The 22399-nt window shown below is 51.0% G+C and overlaps 1 protein-coding gene across 16 annotated transcripts in view; it reads right to left on the reverse strand.

Moving 5' to 3' along the window:
* RBFOX3 (RNA binding fox-1 homolog 3) overlaps positions 1-22399 on the reverse strand; it is a 452065-nt gene that overhangs the window by 369017 nt on the left and 60649 nt on the right. The window lies entirely within an intron of this gene.

Consider the following 22399-nt stretch of genomic DNA (forward strand, 5'->3'; position numbering starts at 1 on the left):
TGCTCTGTGCTTCCTGAAATGGGATTACAGGATCGATGGGCATTATCCATTTTATAATCCATTACATACTGGCAGAACCCACTGCTGAAAGGATGCCTTGAGCAATGATTGTTTTTATACAGTCCTACTGGGACTTGATATTTATATATTCTCAATTTACCTTTTTGCTAATATAAACAGGTGGATTATTTCAGGTCATTGAAAATTCTATACAGTTTACCCTTTAACCGTATAGCCTGACAAATTCCCATTCAGGGTGAAGTAGACATGCAGGTTTTTCGATGAAGTTACTGCTCCAGGACCTGGGAAGGGAGCCCTCCTATTACTCCCACCACCACTGGGGGGCCAATCTCAGCCACTGGGGGAGACAGGGATCAACTAAGGCCACGATGGAGGGGAGGACCTGGAAACGCTCCTAAAAAGTGTGCATGCCTCCAAGGCTGGAAAATGGAGTTTGGGAGGCACTGGGTACCCCACAGGACTCCCAGTCTCCAGGTGTCTTTGCTCTCTGACGCCTGTCCTGAAAACTGCTCTGACTGCAGAGGCCCTGCGTAGTGAGGCCACGCTGAAGGTATCACCGTGCCCCGAGTCCAAGAGTCTAAAGTGTCTCTTCCTCCTTAGAAACCACTCCTCAGTAGCTACAAGTCTGCAACCATCTCCAGACACAGAAACTCTCCTGCTGACACCAGGGCCAGGAGCCCCATGGGGCCACCCCCACCCCGTGGACTGAATGTGTGTGTCCCCCCATATTCAATGAGACGGTATCTGGAGGTGGGGCCTTTGCAGGGTGAGTCAGTCACGAGGGTGGAGCCTTCATGATGGGATTAGTGCCCTTGAAAGAAAACACCCCAGAGAGATGGTCTCTTTCTCTGCCACTTGAGGACACGGTGAGGAGTCTACAGGCCAGGAAGAGAGTCATTTACGAGACACAGAATCTGCCAGCACCTTGATCTCAGACTTCCCAGAACTGTGAGATAGAATGTTTGTTGTTTAAGTCTATGGGATTCTTGTTCCAGAAGCAGGAGCTGAGATACGCCCCTCCCCTGCCACGTTACCTTTTATCCATCTGCTCCCATAGACCATTTCCAGGGGTCTTATGAGATCTCCTGTCATATTAAGGCAGTGTCATCTTTAAGTAAAGTCCTGACACACACATGCACACACACAGACTCCACCCCTAACCCCAGGGAGGTTATGGAGCTCACCTCAGGGATGTTGAATCTCATCTACAGTAAAGAAGAGAATGTCATGATGTTAGTATTTATCCAAAAGAGAAAATACACTATGTAAAGAGTTTCTTGAGTGGAAGCTCTTTTGCTCTTGAGAAGGATCTCTGACAACCCATCCTCATGTGTCCAAATCCCACCTCCTCTCAGAAGCTATGTGAAATGCCAGCTCGCCCAGGAAACCCTCCCAGTTCACCCCTGTACATCCTAGCCCTTATCAATGTCCTCCCTGGCATTCACCATTCTGTGCTTGAGTCTCATCTCTCTTACTAGACGTTGAGCTGCTTGAGGCCGAACTGTCTCTTACACATTGCTGCATCCCCCAAAAGAGTGACTTATAGAAAGTGCACAGGAAATATTTGAACCAGAAGTTCAAATACTTGTATCTCCCACATGATGAATTAATCAATTTCCAGACACAGAAATAAAAGATTATAATAGAAAGTTTAAATGTTTTATCCAGCAATTCCATGACTGGGTATATACCCAAAAGAATCGAAAGTGGGATCTTGAGGAGATATTTGTACACCCAGGTTCATAGCAGAATTATTCGAAATCACCAAAAGATGGAAGCAACCCAAGTGTCCATAGACACATGAATGGATAAACAAAATGTGGTCCATCCATACAATGGAATATTATTCAGTTTCAAAAGGGAATGAAATTCTGACACAGGCTACAACATGGATGGACCTTTGAGGACATTATGCTGAGTTAAATAAGCCACTCACAGAAGGACAAATATTGCATGGTTTCACTTATACGAAATACCTAGAGTAGTCAAATTCATAGAGACAGAAAGTAGAATGGTGGTTGCCAGGAGCTGGGGAAGTGGGAGTGGGGAGTTAGTGTTGAATGGGCAAAGAGCTTCCGTTTTGCAAAAGGAAAACGTGTTCTAGAGATGGATGGTGGTGATGGCTGCACAGCAACGTGAATGTTCTCAGCGCCACTGACCTGGACACAGAAAAATGGTTAAGATGGTAAATTTTATGTTACATGTATTTTACCACAATTTTAAGTTTAAATGTTTCCAGTATGATAGGAATTAAACTTGTCTAAATGTCACCAGGCACTACCAAACCCCACTGGGGTTCTGCATGTTTGGGCGCCTGGAAATCGGTTGGGAGGAAAGAAAGATCATCCTGTGCTCACAGAGGCCCTGATGCTTCCATGACTTCTTAGTCAGCTCTGGCTTCTATAACAAAAATACCATAGACTGGGTGGCTTAAACAGTGGACATTTATTTCTCACAGTTCTGGAGGCTGGAAGTCCAAGATGAAGGTGCTGGCAGATTCAGTGTCTGGTGAGAGCACTCTTTGTGGTTCATAGATGTCCATCTTCTCCTGTGTCATCATATGGCAGAAGGAGCAAGGGAGCTCTCTGAGGTCTCTTTTACAAGGCACTAACCCCATTCACGGGGGTTCCACCCTTACTACCTAATCACTTCCCAAAGGCCCTCACCTCCTAATACCATCACACTGGGGATTCGTTTAAACATGTGAATATTGGGAGGTCGCAAACATTCAGTCACAACATCACAGTGAAAGACCAAAGTTCTAGTCAATGAGTTTCTCTCTTCCAAGTTCAGTGTCCCCATGAGCTGATCAAAGAGAGGTGATCAAGGAATCCACTGGTTCATTCAACAGGAGTTACTGAGCCTGAGCTCTGAGCACTGGGCAAGCCCAGACGCCAGGAGTACAACCAGGGGTGGGACAGCTGTCTGCCCAACGGGAGAGAGAAAGACTGGCAAACACACAAATTAAATGCAATTTGATGAAATGCAAAACTAATCAAAGTCAAACCTTTCAAAGCTGCCAATATCAGGATATCCAGCATCCTGATATCTCACCTCCCACAGTTTCCGTGTCCTGAATCTCATACTCCTCTTCCAGCCTCAGTGCCACCAAAATGAGTTGACATCACTAAGGGGTCGTGGGGTTTCACCTCCTCAGGGGGAGTAGGCATTGTCCTGGGAGATGAAAGGCTGGGATTTCAGTCCTGCACTTGTGACCACCTCATTGATTTTCCCTTCTGGGCCTCAGTTTCTCCACCGTTAAAACCAAAGTTGGGTTAAATGATTCCCCAGGACCCCATTCTGTGATGGGAAACTTCCACTCTCCCACCAGGGAGGGGAGCCCAGGATTCTGGAGAGTTCTGAGCTAATAAAATAACTCCATTCCCCATTTGGATAAAAAATGAGTTTGACAGAAGGGTATTGCAGAGAGTGATGTTCAGGCAGGTTTACCAACACACGGCAGACAAACTGCAGGTTAGAGCCGGTTCCCTAGAACCAATATTTACAAACAGTCTCAGCATTAACGTGGGCAAGCGGCTTCCTGTGCGTCTAACTCAGCCTCTCCTCCCCCCACTCAGCTTGGTGGAGGCACCAGAGCTCTGTTCCAGCCTTTCAGTGGTTTTAAAGAGGAGAAACAAAAGCAAGACAACGGCCTCTCTCTCCTGCTCAGCATGTCCGCCCTGGGGTTCCATTGCAAAGCAGCGTTCTTGAATATGCAGCAAGGCCCCCTTCCCTGGGATGTCAGCTTCAAGTGATGAAAGCTGCTCCCCCCAACGATGTGCAGAACGCTGGGTCCAAGACTGCCGGCCCCCGGGAGAGTGTTGAGTCTGGACCGAGCACAAGGGCATCGCATCTGGAAGCAAACGCCTCTGCTGGAGGAACAATTGTAAAAGCAGCCCTGCTTTGTCTCATGCCTTGAGAGGCAGAGAAGTCACCCCTCCCACAGAATCTCTCCAGGCACCACGTGCTCAGGACCTACACAGTCACATAACTGGATAACAAGGATTCTGGCATACAATTCACCATCGGATAAGTGCCCATCATGATGTTTAAAGAATGTTGTCTTCATGGCTTTAGCACGGAAAGGGCCCTCCGGCACCTCCCAGCCTTGCCAGTTGCCCCTGTAAATCAAGGTTTCTCAACCTCAGCACCACTGACAGGTGAGGCTGTCCCGGGCACAGTAAGGTGTTGAGCAGCATCTGTGGCCTCCACCCTCTAGATGCCAGAGCACCACCACTGCCCCCCAAGCTGAGACAACAAAGATGTCTCCAGACAATGCCAAACGTCCCCTGGGAGCAAGACCTCCCCTGGTTGACAAGGCTGCTGTAAATTAAAGGACCACAGGTACATCAGGTGGCAAGAATCTCTAGTCTGCCACAGACCAGGTAAGCCAGAAGGCAAAGACCTCCACACCACCCAGCAGGCCCCTCTGCTGTGATTACTTGGATTCACCAGTGAGTTTCCCAACAAGGAAGAAAGCCCGCTGTCCTCATTTCCAAGAAAATGATTCCTATTCTTTCCAGAGGGGCTATGCCTTGGCAATTTCAGTTTCATTTCTAACGACAGAGCTCTCTCTTACCCCCATTCCAACCCCAACGGGGGAGAACTATCTGCACCTCTGAAGCTCTCTCTAATCACACACGTGTAAATCAAATTGAAGTTTTTACGCTCGCCAGGATCTCAACATCTGAAGGCACCTGGCTGGAATTCTTTGAGAAGTATATTGTAATATCACTCATCACCATCTATTTTTCTAAGCTTGGAGTTTTGTAATGGAAATCTCTTTTCTTGTCTGAGTATATACCCTATGTGTATAAATTTCAAACCAAAAGGCATGGAAACTCATTTTTATTTAGAATTTTTTTATTTAGAATTTATTTAGAATTTTTACAAAATCTCTTGAGATGACTGGCAAAATGCTGGGGATGTCGCCCACCCAGGATGGAAATGGCTGGACTGTGGCACTGAGCCAAGTGGCTTCCTTCCCAAAGAAGAGGTGACCCTAACTGTCGTCCTTATTTTTTGTCACCTTTGTCATAGTATTAAGTCCCAGGGAGTTAGGTGGGAGTGGCCCCCAGCCCCACTACTGAAAGAGGTCATAAAATAGGAAGCGTCTGATCTGCAGAGTTCAGAATGGTCAGAGCGGAGGACACTGGAATTGACAAATCAAAGGTGGGTGGGAGGTGGGGGTAGTTCTGTTCTGGCTAAACCATGTCCCAGTGGCTGGACATGAAACGGACACTGGCTCTCAATTCTGCCACCCTGGTACATACAATTAAAAGATCATGGCGCAGGGGCTTCCCTGGTGGCGCAGTGGTTGAGAATCTGCCTGCTAATGCAAGGGACACGGGTTCGAGCCCTGGTCTGGGAAGATCCCACAAGCCGCGGAGCAGCTGGGCCCGTGAGCCACAATTACTGAACCTGCGCGTCTGGAGCGTGTGCTCCGCAACAAGAGAGGCCGCGATAGTGAGAGGTCCGTGCACCGCGATGAAGAGTGGCCCCCGCTTGCCGCAACTACAGAAAGTCCTCGCACAGAAACGAAGACCCAACACAGCCATAAATATAAATAAATAAACAAATACTTAAAAAAAAAAAAAAAGATCATGGCGCAGATGAACCAGGCCTGCAGAGGGCCCTGTGCAGCCAGGGACCCACCTCCCATCTTCCCCTGACCCCTGTGTGGGTGAGAGAACCAGGCACTTGAGAAGGTGTGAAACAAAACCACTGTGTGACACCAGCCCAGCCCCTCCTGCTCTTAGCACTGCAGCCAGCAAGGCTGAGGACTGCGAGGGGCCGGGACACAGAAGGACCTCACAGGTGGCAGACCCACAGAGCACCTGCCAGCCCCTCCACACCAGTGGCCAATCCCAAGGTCAGGTACCGCCATCCTGAGCCCACCCTCTCCTTTCCTCTCCTCTCCTGGCGGGATCACCACTCTCTGAACCCTCACTCTCAGCTGTTTCTGTGCACAGGGCTATCCCTCTTCTGCACCGGGGGACCCCGAAAACACGCACAAACTCCTGTCTGCCAGGATCATCCAGCCAGCTTGCTGGTAACTATGCTCTTCTTTTTCTTGTCTTTCTTTTTTTTTTTTTTTTAACCAATTGCCCTTCTGGGAGAGAGAAGAAAAGCCAGATCTTTTGGAAATACCATCCTGCCGTTGCATGTATAAAAACCATCAGTTCTGAAATCACAGTGCTGGAAAAGAAGCTGGAGGGAGGGCCGCCCCGCAGCTGTGCCTGGAGTTCTGTGCTGGGCACTAGCTCTGCTCGTTATCCTCTCCGCCCGCCTCCCCCTCCCTCCAGCCCGGTCTCTCGCGCATCTATTTTTGTGGTTGATCAGTGTGCCTCTGTTTCCCAACCAAGGGCTTACGTATGTGTATTTCTATACATCATTCCCTCCGTGGAGGCTTCTGAGCCATGCAAATGACACCTTATGCAAATCAAAGACTCCTCCATCTGCTTCCGATATTCCCCACTTCCCCTTAATAACCTGTTTTAGGGGATGCGGTACATGCAGCAGATGATACAACTTTATTTTTGTAAACCCAGTTGGTCCTGGAGTGCTGGCAGCCACAATAATAGAAGAGTGCGCCTGTTACTGCCTCTCACTGAGTCTGCTGTTAGGCAGCACCTCATTAAAACAAGCCGGGAGGGGCTCCAAGAAGAAGGGAGAGGGCACAGTGGGGTCCCAGCAGAGCAGAGTGGAACACGGAATCCTGGCCTCTCCCTCTTTCTGCTTGGTCAGTGTTTGCCATGGGTCAAATTGTGTCCCCCCAAAAATATATGATGAAGCCCCTACACCTGGTACCTCTCAGTGTGACCTTATTTGAAAACAGGGTCTTTGTAGATATAATAAGATGTAAGTTAAGATGAGGTCATAATTGGAGTAAGTCATTTGATCCAATATCATGGGTGTCCTTACAAGAAGAAAGAGGACACAGAGACAGGGAGAAGGCCATGTGACGATGGAGGCAGAGGCTGGAGTGATGCAGCTACAAGCTGAGAAACGCTGAGGGCTGCTAGCAACCACCGGAAACCAGAAGAGGCCAGGAAAGATTCTCCCCTAGAGGTTTCAGGGGAGCGGGGCCCTGCAGACACCTCCCCATCACAGCCTCTCCAAGGGCCTCTCCTTCCCACCTGTGACTTCATAGGTGTTGGTGTAACTGGGGTGGTGTTTATCTTCCCTGCCCATTGTGCCCCCAGCCCCTGCTTCAGGGCCTCGGGGTAGATGCTCAAAAACTCCCTGGCAGAATGAAGGTAGGAGGGCTAAGTAACTGCCCCCAGGTAACACAGTGAGCAGGTACAGATGGGGTAGGAAAACATCACTCAGAGTCAACTCCAAACTGTTTTTTTTAAGACCTCTTTTAGTGCCCAAAGGATACTCTTGCCATCAAAAACTCACTCTCACCCCAGTGAAGGGTACCTAGGATTCTGTGCACTGATTTTTCAATTTCCTGCGAGTCCACAGTTATTTCCAAAAACAAGTTAGGGGGAAAAAAGATCATTTTCTTTTTGTTTGACAAGATGCTGCAAAGCCCAACAAGGGCTTACCCCTCTCCCCACTCCCACCCCACGTACATCACCTGGCTCACAGGTGGGCTTGAGGCCTGACAGTCTAGAAGCAAAGTCTGACTTCCAGTAAGAGGTAAAGAGAGGCATTCAGAGAAAAGTTGTCACTTAGAAACTAAGTTTTTCAAACACCCATGGAACCAGTTCTGTGGCTCCCAGGAGAGAGGGGTACTGGGGGCCAGGAGTGCCTAGTGGGATTCAGACAAAGAAGGGAGGGACCTAGAGTGGGGGTGGGGCAGCTGGCCACCGACGAGGTGCCCAATGCAGGAGCTGGCCAGTCCTGAAGGGCAGAGGTGGTCCGTGTAATCGGGAAGCGGTCATGTGGAAGCAGCTGGCCGCAGACCCAGGTAGCAGACGCAAGTCTGTGCAAGAGGAGGGACCTTCTAAAGGAGACGATGGGCTAGACCTACACACACGTCACGGGAGGTGATGCCGGGGAACGTCTGGGGTGTTACCCGTCAAGGGAGCTCCAAGCGAGCTGGAGGAAGGAGGGAGAAAAGGAAGAAGAGCCTTTCATTCTCCAAAGGGAGGAAGATGGGTCTGAAAGCTCCTGGGCGTCCCTGGAAGCTCTAGAACAGGTCAGCAAATCAAGGCTAGGGGCCAAACCCAGCTCGCCACCTGTTTTATAAACAAAGTTATTGGAACACAGTCACGTTCGTTCACTTACATATTATCTAAGGTGGCTTTCACGCCGACGGCCAAGTTAAGTTGTTGTGACAGAGACCGTCTGGCCCTAAAATACTGACTACCTGGCCAATGACAGAACAAGTTTGCAGAGCCCTGCTCCAGAGCATTTCAACTCCATGAGAGCTGGTTTGAACTTACACAAAGCCTGGATGGGGGGATTTTTAATGGGATGCAAAGACAAAAATGCACCCCCCCATGGAGAGAGGAACCACCAGCAGTGTTCTCCTCTTACCTGCCCTGGGGGAAAACCTCAGTTCTGGCAAAGCAAAGGCACTCTGTGACCTTTGGAGAGGCCAAGCTAGGGTCAGGCACCTGCACTGTTACCTGGAAGTAAACTGTGTTTTCAGAGAAGGGAACATGCCGTGAAGTGGTAGAGTATTTCTGATGTGATTCAGGACAGGAAGCCCAAACTAAGAGAATTCCAGAATAAAGATAAAAACCCAAGTGGCCAGAACATTTTTAGAACAAAAATCAAACCTAGGGAGAAACTTTCATCTAAAATTGATTGTCCAGACAGCTCACAAGGGTGACTGGTCCACACGCAGCCAGGGGGTCCTGTTCCGAGGGCTTCTTGGCCCTGGAGTCCAATGGCCCCATCCACTGAGCCTGCCTAGATCCATTGTCTGAATCCCACATCATTCTCCTGCCCACACGCACCCCACCCCCCGCAACGCGGGCATCTGCAAGGGTCCAGGCATCCCAGGCCTCTGGGCCTCCTCCCTCTGGTCTTGCACATCTAGGAGGCCAGCAGCCCTTCCTGCCATGGAGAGTTGCAATGAGTCTTTGCATGTGTGTTTCAGGGATGGTGAGGGGGTGACTTACTGAAAATGCCGTGTTCCTCACCCTCTCTCATCGCCTTGGCCCTCGGTCCTCTGTGAATAAACACCTGCCAGCCCCCCACGAGTGTATGAGATGCATATGGGCCAGAATCTTGCCATCTCCATCTTCGTGCCTCAGCCCATGCCCAGTGATTGCTCACCTGGGGCTCAGTTGACAGTCTTTTATTTTGAGGTTGTGATGAAATCCATCCATGAAATTCAGCACCAAGAGGCAAGCCAGCCCTACAAGGCAGACCAGGAGAAACCAGGGCGGGTGGTGGTCTGCCCCCAGTTCATTCACTCACTCTATCCTTGGGTGCTGGCCTGTGTAGGCCCTGGGGCTTCAGAGACAATGAGACTCTGTCCCAGCCCTCAGGGTGCCCAGAGCAGGGCTGGGGGAACCGCGATAAAGCCCATATGGATCATCATTACAGAACCATAAGGCGTGTGCAGAGTGCTGAAGGAGCACAGATGATGGGACTCCGGGAGCTCGGGGGGCAGCTCCTCCAAGGGCATGTGCATTTTAAGAGGGTCTGCTTTCAGTGGTGGGCTCTAAGCAGCTTGGGGTTGGTGGTGGATGCTGGTGGTGGCATTCTAGTGCCTGCCTGTGTCCCCCAAGCTCTCTTGGAGCGTTGCCCCTGCAGTCCAGGGGCTCCACCAGACCGAGGACTTGGCCGGTTCTGGCAGTGAAGACAAGAGAACAGCAGGCTCCCCCCGGAAGGTGCAGCACAGAGAAACATCGGCGTCGTTGCCAAGTCCCCAGACCCTACCTCTCAGTCCCCACACAGACTGCGCCTGCATTCAGGGGAGGGGCCCCTGCTGCAAGCCCACCCTTCCCTGCGGCCTCTGATCGCAGCCCTGCCAAGGAGGTCCCAGGCGGGGTGAGGAGGTCGCAGCGCTCAGAGGAGGGTGGCCCAGGCCAGCAGGTGGGGCCCAGGAAGCTGGCAGCTGCCATGCTCCTCCAGCTTTAGCATCCTCGTCATCTAAGGCAGCTTCACTTTTAAGCAACCAGTGAAGGACAAGTACCCTGTAAATTTAGAACGCGTGATGGCTGGTAGCTTTTGGTATTCATCTTAGCGCATGGGTAGGGGGAGGAGACAGAAAGATCCACTCATGGCCGCACCATCACATCCCAGCCCACGGAGGTGCTTGCAGAAGGGAACGTCTTTCCCAAAAGGAAAAAGGTAGCAGACACTCTGAGGCTGGGTCCCAATCCCCGCCCCAAGGGCTGCCCCCTTCACCACTATTCCCACCAGCATGTCCCCACCCAGGGCACCTCGGCCCCCACCTCTGGGCTCCCCTTCCCTTTCTCACATTTGGCTAAAAATAGAGCCTCTTTTGGCAGCAAATACACCCAGTTTCCCCAGAACATAAGCTTCCTGGGAATCTAGAAAAGGGAATAGCTCTACCTCTCATGGAGCGCAGATGGATTCCTGAAAGTTTGTGTCAAACCAATTTTTGTAAATCCAATCATGTTCGCAGTGATTCACCTCCATCTCAGAAACACTTCCCTCCTGGCCAACTGCTCGTTGACCAGCTGCCTCCACATACACAGATATGCTCACCAGCAATGGGCTCGAGCAAACACCAATTCAAGAGGGGGCTGCAGCCAGAGAGGGTTCTCTTGTGATCTGAATACTCACGCCCAGATTTTGCTGTGTCAGGGCTCAGGTTTCCAGGAAGCGGGGCAGACGGCACAGCGCTCTCCTCAGCGTTTCTTTAGCCCTCATCTGATTTCTTGTAGGGAGGTATCACCAAAAGCACCCTCACACCTCTCACCTGCTTCCCCAGGACATCACAAGGTGGTCCTCTGCTGTGTGATAGATCTGCATGAGAACGGCACAGGAGTGGGGGAGGGAGGGGGAGAGGTAGACTCAGTTTCCCTGTTGTAACACCCACCACATGATGGCCCTAAAGGCAGGGTGGGGTGGCCTGCAGCAAAGCCAGGCTGGACCGTGCAGAGCCCTTGGCCAGCACAGAGCAGGTGAGGCAGGCGCCAGCATGAGCAGACCTGCAGTGTCGGAAGACGCCTCTCTGCAGGACAGAAGCATCAAGGCTGCAGGCAGGAAAGCTGACAATGGTGCTGGTGGCCGAGGAGATGGACAGAAGTGGACAGATCCAAGGTCCAAGGTCAGTGGACTGGGCAGAAGACTACATTTGGGAGGTCAGAGGAGAGGAAGGTGACATAGGCCAGTGACAGAGGCCCACGCCTTCCAAGTAGGGAGCCTCCCCCTGCTCCTGCAGCCGCTCTCCTGGACAGACCAGCCAGGAGTAATCCTGGGGCGCTGGCCTCTGTGCCCTGTCTTGATGATGCTGGAGAGCATGACTGCTGCCCCGTCCAGGGGTGGCTACTGTTGAATCACCGCACAGTAGACTCCAAGGACACAAGCAAGGCCACAGGGACCAGTTCCTGCTCCATGATTTCTTCTGTCAGGCGACTATTAAAAACGTGTATGTACACTCATGCATGTGTGTTAAAGAATGGGTGACTGCGGGCTTCCCTGGTGGCGCAGTGGTTGAGAGTCTGCCTGCCAGGGCAGGGGACACGGGTTCGAGCCCTGGTCTGGGAAGATCCCACATGCCGCAGAGCAACTAGGCCCGTGAGCCACAACTACTGAGCCTGCGCGTCTGGAGCGTGTGCTCCGCAACAAGAGAGGCCGCGATAGTGAGAGGCTCGTGCACCGCGATGAGGAGTGGCCCCCGCTTGCCGCAACTAGAGAAAGCCCTCGCACAGCAACGAAGACCCAACACAGCCAAAAGTAAATAAATAAATAAAAATAAAAATAAAGGAATTCCTTTAAAAAAAAAAAAGAATGGGTGACTGCTGTTGAACTAGCTCTGAGCAATCTGGAGCTGAATGTCCACTGGCATGCAGAAGCTCTCCCAGTGGACTTCACTGGTTTATACCAGGGTAGGCATGTCCCCAACTGGATTATACATGCCTTAAAGGACAGAAAAAGGATGCATATGTGCTCAGCACCTGTCCTGTTTCAAGCCCCACCCAAGGTACCTGGCCCTCGTATTTCAACTCATTTTCACAGCATCACCCTCATTTTGTAGGTTAAGGAAGCTGAGGCTCAGAAGGTCGACCACGAGCTAGTTGGTGGGGGAGCTGGGGTTTGTCCTTCTCTACCACGCAGCCTCTGCCCTTTGTTTTTCTCACAGGACCACCCTAGGGATGGGACAGCACCCTCCTCCAGCAAAGGGGGTTCCAGGCCTCAGAAATCCTCCCGAGGCCACGCCCTGGCCATGTCCCTAGACTCACCCAGCCATGCCCCCAGCACACCCATTGGCTGGCATGGGTAGAATAGAGGACTAGAGGCCCATCAAGGAGGGTGGTGATAAACCCACCTGTCAGGGAGGGGTCTCCAGGTCCCTTCAATACTAGGGAAAACCAGCATCAGCTCTGCACAGCCCAGAGTCCCAGGAGTGTGGGAGGGGAGCTTTTGGTGTGTGGCCCCTAAGGCACCCTGGGGTTGAGCATGGGAGCTGTACAGCACAGGAGGGGCGACCTCAGCCCCCTGTGGTCAGGCAGTCTGAGCAGCCTTTGGCAAGATCTGTAGTTATAATTGTGTCCTTATTATAAAAGTGATACATATTCACTGCAGAAAATTTAGAAACTACACATATGCAAAAAGAAGAAAATTTAAAATAACCCACAATCACACTACCCCGAAATAACTCCTGTTAACATTTTGAGCATATATACCCTCCCAGACTTTCCTATGCATAGAATATATATTTTGGTACCAAGTGGGATCATACTGTACATTCCATTTTGTAACTTTTTTCCATTTAACTATGTCTCATAACAAATCACTAAGTATTCTTCCACAACATCATTTTTAAATGTCTGAATTAGCCAAAGGATACTAAAAGGACAGCTGAAGACAGGAGAGGAAAATTTTATAATACAGAACGCTGCAATTAAGCATTAAATAGGAAAATGACCTTTGTCAACAAATCAGCTCTACAGTTACAGAAAAATATGATTTTTTAAAGTTATTTTCCTCTTTAGTCCAAATTCTACAATATTAAAAAAACCAAACGTGACTTAAAGACATGACACTCAAAAGAGAGCCCCCTTCTCTGAGATCTTCTCTTACTGAAAGGGACCAATGATGAAAATAGCCAGATCTGAGCATCTAAAAACCTTCCAGTCTACCTATGCGTGATCTCTATAGTTCTGCGAAGCAAAAGTATAGAGTAATTTAAAACAATAAGGGGTTATGTCTAGGGTTGTGTGTGTCTGTGTGTGTGTATGTGTATATAAAGACAATGGTGGATATCTGAGGATTTGTTGACGGATGAGTGAGATTGGGGTGGGGATGTATGTATATGAAAGGTAATCAGTTCTGAGCAACGATGAAAAGGTTTTGCTACTGCCCTTTATAGCTATAACTATGAACATTTCTACGCTTGATCTGAGCTCAAAGTAGGGGGTGCTCCCCTTGGCTGGTGATGTCTTCATAAACAAACAACATCATAGTTCTGAAGGGCTGACTTGACTTCCTCTTACTGCAGGTTTAATGGACTGAATTATTTTATCCCCACAAAATTCATATGTTGAAGCCCTAACCCTCAATGTGATGGTATTTGGAGGTCGAGCCTTTGGAAGGTGATCAGGGTTAGATGAGGCCATGAGGGTTGGGCCCTCGTGATGGGATTAGTGCCCTAATAGGAAGAAACACCAGAGCCCTCTCCCCACCATGTGAGGACAGCGAGAAGGCAGCAGTCTGCAAGCCAGGAAGAGGGCCCTGACCAGAACCTGACCACACCACATCTTGATCTCAGACTTCCAGCCTCCAGAACTGTGAGAAGTAAATTTCTGCTGCTTAAGCCACCTAGTCTGTTGTATTCTGTCGTGGCAGCCAAAGTAGGCTAAGACCTCAGGTAAGATGCCTAGGGTAGTTTGGGGATGGTAAGATTGCAGTCATCTGGACTTTGTCAAGCCATTCCCCAAGGAGAGATCCACCGGGGGCACATACAGAGATGGGAGGAGTGAGGAACCTGAATCCAGGACTCACAGCTGCTCTGCCAGAAGGAGGTGTGTCCCTCAAATATGAAATGGGAGCTCGGGCTGGGTCTGCTGTTTCACGATGATGACAGATGAAGTGCAAAGAGCCTGGGGACAGCCCAACAGGGCTGCTCACGGACAAGGCTCGGGCAGAGCGCCCAGGCTCCCTCCCACAATGGTCTCACCGTGTTTGTGGCCTTCTTCTCCCGCTGTGAGCCCAACAGAACAGGGGAAATGAACGGAGAACACCAGGGGGCTTGTAGGGGCCAGAGCCAGGGCCAACTCCAAGAAGGGCAAAGAGGGCTCCTGCAGGGTCAGGAGAAATCCTGGGGCCAAAAACATGGGGTTCCTCTCCAGGGACCAGGGGTTGGGGCACTGAGAGCAGTTCTGCACAGACTCAGGCCCTCACCAGAGCAGGATGAGCACGGATGCTGGAGGGGCTGAGAATCACCCCCCAGGTCCGGTCTCAGGACCAGCAAGCAGCTATTCCTACCACTGGTCCCCGCAGCTTGGTTAAAAATCCAAGGACGAGATCGTCCTGGGGCAGAACCAAGGGTGACTGGCCGTAAGCTGTGCCAGCCTCAGATTCACTGTGACCCAAATCCGAGCTTGTAAAGCATCATGGGTGCCAAGCACCGGTGGCTTCTGGTTTATTGCTTATCTTTCCTATGCACTTTAGGGAAGCTACTTTAGGGAAATGCCAACCTGCCACATACGAAATAAAGCTAGGATCTCTTTCCAGGTGGGAGCCACTTTAACAAGTGGCTCCCTAGAGGCTGAACCCAGGGAGAACAGGGCTCAGGGACTCAGGGTGCTGGTGGCCCTGGGAGACACAGCTTCAGGGGCTGATACGTAGGCCTCCTGGCGCCTAGAGTGATGCCACACGACGGGAAGTCCAGGCCACGGCTGGTGCAGGGCTGGGTGATTCAGCTCCTCTCTGTGTCACAAGGACACAGGCTCTGCCCGCTGCCCGCTCTGCACCCTCCCGTCAGGCTGGAAGCAGGATGGCTGCGGTAGATCCATAACAACGTCCTGAGGCCTCTTTTAGAAGCCAAGAACTGTTCACGGAAGCTGACCCTCCCTGCTGGAAGATACTCCTCTTGTCTCATTAGCCAGAACCAGTCACGGCTAAGGGCACAGGATCTCCCATGGACCAAGTGCCCAGCCCTGAGGTCAGGGTGGGCCTCACTCTCCCCAGCCCTGCCCGAGGGGGTGGGAGGATGGACACATGCACCAAGCCCAGGTCAGTAAGAGAAGGGGGAGGGCCCAGATGCCCCTGGGAGCTGGTCAGCCTGTGGGGCCCTCTCCCCAGCAAGGCTCTTCCCTGCCTGCCCTCTGGAGATGTCACCGGGAGCCGGCTGTCTTCACTCTCACTATACCTTTATCCTCTTGCTCATTCCCCAGAGCACTCACCCCAACGTTTGGGTCCACAGGTGATCCAGAGGGTAGAAAATGGCCCAGCTGCCCCTCTGGGGTTCCTGGGCTCACAGGTCAGCTGCCTAGACAGGCCACATTCTGGGGGGCACAGGGCAAGACAGGATGGCCAACTCCCAAGGACAAAGTCGCCTGGGTGGGGATGACCATTCCAACGCAGGAATGGCCTGTGCCAGGGCCCTGGGAGGCCTGCAGGACTTGCATTTGTGGGGCCACTGGCTGAGCAGAGTTGGAAGAGTCCACACGGACAGTGGGTCCGCCAGGCAGTGGGAGGGGCCCCTCTTCTACTGGGAGCAGTTGAGCCCCAAGTCACGAGCCAGCCTCGGGGGAAGGGGCTGGTTTCCTCCGTGCAGACCACTCAAAGAGCCCAGCCCCCTCTGCCTGTGAGCAGTAGCTGCTGCAGGTCCGTCTGCACAGTACCTCCCTCCACAGCTTCCTACGCACCGAGAGACTCTCTCTCCTCGCCCTTCCCACTTCCATTCATGGCTAGAATTAAGAGACCCCACGGGGGACAGGGAGGAAAAGTTACCATCCCCTTGGCCTGACAGTTTGACCCCAGAACCCCCATTATACTAATCACCACCCAACTCACACCCTTGTCTTGTGCCACATAGTCTTGGCAACACCAGTAACACACATGTGCGTTCCAGTAAAATGCACCACCACATCCTGTAAATTTGCCAGCCGAGGGGCCCTGCTTAAGTGTAGCTCAATAAGCATGCACTTGTGGCCACATCAGTTCTGTCAAAGGGGCGCCATTGTGCTGATGGACAGATGGACAAGCCAGGCTTTCCTTGACTCTCGGGCTGCCAGCCATTGGCTTCTTCCTGCTGAATGAGCCAGCCATGGGCTCCTGGGGCCGCACCTGGCCTAGCACTTTGCACAGAGAATGCCCTGTTGTCTTCTCCATCCTCTAAGGGACCCAGAAGGTGGGACATTGACCTGCTTGGCAGATGTATTTGTCTCCTAGGGCCGCCGTAACAAACTAAGCATTTTAAAACAACACCAATTTTATTCTTGAACAGCCCTGGAGGCCAAAAGCCCGAAACTAAGATGTCGGCAGCGCTATGCGCTCTGGAATGGCTTGTGCTGCATCACTCCAATCCCTGCCTCCGCCCTTACGTGGCTGTCTGTCTTCGTATGTCCTCTCCTCTTCTTATAAGGACACCAGTCTCTGGATTTAGGGCCCACCCTACCCCAGTATGACCTCATCTTAACTTGATTAAATCTGCAAAGACCTATTTTCCAAATAAGATCTCATTCACAGGCCCCCGGAATTAGGACTTGGACGCATGGGGACACAAAGCAGCACACAGAGTAGGTCTCTCCTGGCAGGTGAAGGGTGGACAGGCACCTACACCAGTGCCAGGGTTGTCTCCCCACACCCCTCCATCACCCACATGCCAGCCAGCCTCTACTCCAGTGCCCCAGGGCGGAGTCCTCACGGCCTCCTGAGTCCCGCTGATGCTCGCATCTCTCAGACAGAACCAAATTCTGTCTCCCTAGAGCTTACACCCACACATCCTTTTTCTGCCTTTGAACACAAAGGGACAAACCTACTTCCTCCTCCACACGACAGACCTTTGAATAAGTGGAGCACGGCAGCAGGCCCATCCCCACCCACCCTGCCTCTCCGAGTCTCCTGGTAGCTTCAAGGGCCCACCTGTCATGGGTGTGCATCCGTGCACACCCCGGCTGAGCCAGCCCCACTGGCCGCTGTCTCTCCTAAAGCAAGACACAGAACTGACCACAAATGCGCCAAGGAGATGCTTCTCCCCAAACATGCACAGGGTGCTGTGGGCATAAGGCTGAGGGTGCTGGAGAGGGAAGGTTCAGGGACTCTGGATCCTGGCTGAGGGTGTGGGGTGGGGATGGGGACAGCCCCTCACCTGAGGTCGGGCTATGGAGCCCCCAACATGGGAGAAAGATGGAAGAAGAGCTGGTCCCAGCCAGTGTGTTGATAAAATCTGTGTGATCGTGTGATGACTTCTCTCCCAGAGGCTGACAGCTCCCTGACAGCAGGGTCAGGTCTGTGTGTCTACCTGGAGCTTGACAAAGTCTTGTTGAATGAATGAATGAATGAATGAGTGAATGAGTTAATGGCTGAAGTGGACTGGGGGAACTGGAGACTTCCCGTCTTTCCCCCTTCCACCTTGCAGCCCCTGAGATGCCTCCCTGTGGAGTTACATGGTGAATGTGGCTGTTGAGGAGATGCCCACAATCACAGCAGAACACCCTCAGTGCTGCCTCCCAACACCCAGTTCCCTCCTCTGGAGCAGAGCTTCCTGTGCATGCAGAGAAAGCAGGATAACAAAGGGGGGTGGGGTTTTGAAAGCCATCCAGGGCTGCCGGCTGTCTCTGGGGCAGCACCAGGGCAGTGAAGCACTAACTGAGGCTCTCGAGCCACACACGGTTCCTTTAAACCCAGGAGTTTCAGACAAAAAGATCAGCAGACCTTAGGCACCCATGTGGGGCTGGAGGTCTACCATTGTCATTAGACCCAAAAGGCCACCACCATGAGAAGCTCAGGTCTAAGGCTTCGAGATCAGGTGATGGTTTAACACAGCTGGTCCAGAAGCAACTCCAAGACTCCATGTAATAATCAAAGTCTGAGGGTGGCCCATATGTAAAGAGCACCCTGGAACGAATAAAGAAAAAAGACTCCATGGAAACATAGACAAAGCACATGAACAGACAGTTCACAGAAGTCAAATGCAAATGAACAATAAACACAGAAAAAGATAATGAACCTTCCTAAAGTTGAGGAAATGTAAGTTAAAATGATATTTTGTACCTTAGACTGGCAAGTATTTTAAGAAATAATAATAACTGATACTGGTATGGATGTAGGATAAAGGATTCTCACATGGTGTGGAGAGATCTGTAAATACTTTCAACTTTGTAAAGCAATCCAGCTGTAGTTATTAAAATTTAAGATATACATGCCCTCGGCCCCAGTAATTCTACTTTTGGGATTTTCTCCAAAAAAGCTGAAAGTACCAGGAAAATACATAGCATATGCACATGGGTGGGTCAGTATGAGCAAAGGGGAGATTTGGGGAGGGGACATTTCCAACTGTTAGCAGAAGTCAGAAGTCACCCCGGAGAGCTGGATCTGGGGAGGAACAAAGGAGACTAATCGTTTCACTTTAGACACTTCTGTCTTGGAAGACCTAATACAATAAATAAATAATGACTTTTATAACTCATGTGACTGCATTTTTTAAATGACTATGGAAATGATTTCGAAATGAAGGCTTTCTACCTCCCCTGCTGTTATAGGTGGGGTTGCCAGATTTAGCAAATAAAAACACTGGATCCTTGGATCAGTTTGAATTTCAGATAAACAACATTTTTCTAAAAAAATATAAGTATGTCCCATGCAATATTTGGCACATACTTGCACAAAACAATTCTTCGTTTTCATCTGAAATTCAAATTTAACTGGGCATCCCGGGTTTTATCTAGCAATCTTAGTTACAGGGGGAGGGAAAAGGAAGATCTCTGCAACTCTAATTTAAATCCATTTCTTCTAGCTCCCCGTGAAAACCTGTCATAGCCATGACGATATTTTTTTCTCCCAGTGATCACACGCACTCACACACTCGCGCACACACACTCACATGTTTTGATCATCACTCGTCACCCTCCAAAAGAGCATCCTCTGACTTGCACGCACTGATGTTCGTCACGGCTCTTATTTGAGAGTCAGGATGTCACAGCAAAGCTCCTAGAGCAGCATCTGTGCCTTTCGCATTCTGTGTCCAAGCCCAGCAGTACTGGGCGCGCAGAAAACAGTCAGCAAACTGGGGGAAGCCAATTAACAGAGGACCAGGCGTGCCCTGGAGGGAGGATGGTGACCCTCTTCAAGGTGTGTGGCATTCAGCTTCCGGCCAGTTGCTTTGCTGGGTCACGCCCCCCAACTTCTTAGCCATGGTGGGCATCTTGGAACCTGCTCTATCTGCCAGGTCCGCCTTCCGTCCCCCCTCTCCCAGCACTGAACACACAATGCATGAACCTCATACAGAGTGGCCTAAGCCGTTGCTTCCAAAGGCTATATTTGCATCTCATCCCACATTATTCACTTGCTGTCAGGGCGAGGAGACCCAGGGCTGAGGACGGGGAGTCTGGAGCCAGGGCAACCTTGGCCAGCTTGCAGGCTGCTCAAACTCCTCACGTGTACAAGCGGAGGTTGGGCAGATGTTCTTGAAGGGATTTCTAAGCCTTCCGGGTTTAAGGTCAGACGTGTCCCCAGCCCTCCTATTCCAGAGTGTGCCACTAGCCCACCCTTGCCCGAAGCGGAGAATGTGACCGCTAGCCACAGGAAAGTCCTCGGCCCTCTCCTTGAGGCCCAGGCGGCTCTGCAGGCCCAGGTATCCCGATGGAATCGCTGCTTAACCCGTTGTCCATCGTGTGGAGTTGCGAGCTGAGGAAGCCGCAGACGCGACATTAGCATTACAACCCACACTGATCTTTGTCAATTACGCGTCAGTATTTGAGCTCTAACCAGCTTTAAATTGAATCAGGACGAAATCATCAGAATAAAAAGAGCCCAAGCCCCAGCCTTTCAATTCCAGCACTGGAAAAAAAAAGTTATACATTTCATAATGGCCTTCTACCCCGTAATGAACAGGAAAAATAAATTAGATTCCAAGCTAAGGGTATATTTATGCAATTTCGTTATATGCCCATGAGCAAGCCTGGTTTTCACCAAGATAAAAATGAGCTCTCAGAAACACTCGCACTAAATAAATGGAGTGATTTAACAGCTTAATGGGGAGTGTGGAGGAGGAACTGAAGGACAATGTCAAAAATGGAAAATAAAAATAAGAGGGACGTCTGACATGCCTCCCGCGCTGCGCGCACAACGCCAGCGGCGCCGGGTCTGTGTAGCCCTCTGGGCAGCATCTCTCTTCTTGGTGCCCTGGGTGACCAAGGCCAGGATGGGCGGAGGGAACATGGGTTTCCCCCGAGACAAGGAGCGCTGCAGCTCTGCACACTGGTGCAGAACATCTGCCCCCAGAGCCCCAGGCCCAGAGGTCAGCTCTTCAGAGTCCGTTCCGGCTTCCAGAGACGACCTCGCTGCAGCAGCTTCTGCAGTAAAATTCCAGGTTATCTTAGCCCTTCTGGTTCTCATCACTAACCTTTCTTCCCTCCTTTCCAGAAGTTCCTCTCGGTTCTTTTGCTTCCGTATCAGAGCTACCTGATGTTAGCGTGGCCCCAGCTTGGGGGGGCAGATGTGGCACCTCCATGCCCACGGGGTCTCCTCCAGAGTCCCCACACACCGGTTGCCCAGCTTTCACCTTAGCATTTCTTTTGCCAGAAGCGAAAACAAGTTCTCTGCTGCCTTCGATCTCTCCAAGCGTGCAGTTTTGTTTTGTTTTCCGGGGCACTGTTTACCGTGTGATGCTCTGGAACCTCTGCGTGAGAGGCGTTGTGGAAGCTCAGTTGTTGTGAAGGTTGACAAAATAATGGATTTATTTTTATTTTTTTAGTGCATATTTACAAAGCTGGAGGGTGTCTCCCGAAAACCCCAGTGGTGCGTAGCTGGGAAGAACTTGGAGTTAGACAGCTCCGGGACCTCTCTCAAAGGCAGCGCTTTCGACTTCCTGAGGTCCCCTTTTCAGCCTCGCTAAGGGGCTCCCTGGTGCTGTCAACTAGGGCAAGGAAAAGGTCATCGACTCCTGGAATGTCAGTCCCGGGGCACCTTCTGGGGGAATCTCCCTCTTCACAGATAAGGATATAAAGGCTCCGAGAGATCAGGAGGGATCCAACTCGTCCGTGTGGGTGGGGGGGTGGGCGGGGGAGTGGGTTCTTACATCAGCCTGCCCCACAGAAATATCATGCCAGCCACAAGGGTCATTACATGTTCTAGCAGCCACATTTAAAAAATGTTTTAAGTGGGTGAAATTAATTTTAATAATATATTTTATGTAACCCAATATATCCAAAATATTATCATGTCAATATGTAATCCACATAAGAAATTACTAACGAGGTGATTCACATCCTTTGTCAGCATGCTGCGTCTTTGAAATCCGGTGTGCATTCTACACCCACAGCTCATCTCCACCCGGACGGGCCACGGGCTAGTGGCTTCCCTCTCAGGCGACGCCAGCACAGAACTCCTTCATGTCACAATCGTCTCACTTACAAACAACCCCAAGCCTAAAAGTCAACCATGCAGCCGCATGTGGCTGCCGACCGGTGCAGGGAAATATGCCCGTTGCTCAGAAAGGCATGTTTACAACCTTCATGATTAGTGACTTCCCAAAACCTCTATGAGACCATAATGAAAAATCACTACCCCCGTGACTCCTCGGGCATCTTCTGTGTCAAGAACGAAGAACTCTGCAGGGGACGTACTGCTACCTCCTCTGCATAGCTCTGAGAGGCAAGTCCTATCATCACCGCGACATCCCATCAATAGCAGAGGCGGTGATGGGGTTGCTGCAGAATCACACAGTGAGTCAACAACCATCAGGGAGCTGAAACATCGATGTTTATCAACCTCTGAGGGCAGAATATCCCCTCCTGACAAAGAGAAACCACTTAGAGCCAAACAGGCACGGGATTCCCCTACTTCGCACTTTGGGCAGGCTTCGGCCAAAAGGGGCAGCTCAACATGGGGCGAAACCAAGACCCTCCTGCCTCTGCATGTTCCCTCCTTTCCCAGGGCCTCCAAGGGGAAAACATAAACAAACAAGCATATAGATAAATACCAACCAACGAAGATAAAACAAGCTGTGAAGATTAAGCATGCCGAGCTCGCACCGGCCTCGGCCTCGGCCTCGTGGTCTTAGGTACCAAGCCCATCAGCTCGTTAGTGCAGACAGAGCTGGAATTCCACA

Source organism: Balaenoptera borealis, assembly GCF_965194805.1.
Source record: "Balaenoptera borealis genome assembly, chromosome: 20".
Taxonomy (NCBI): domain Eukaryota; kingdom Metazoa; phylum Chordata; class Mammalia; order Artiodactyla; family Balaenopteridae; genus Balaenoptera; species Balaenoptera borealis.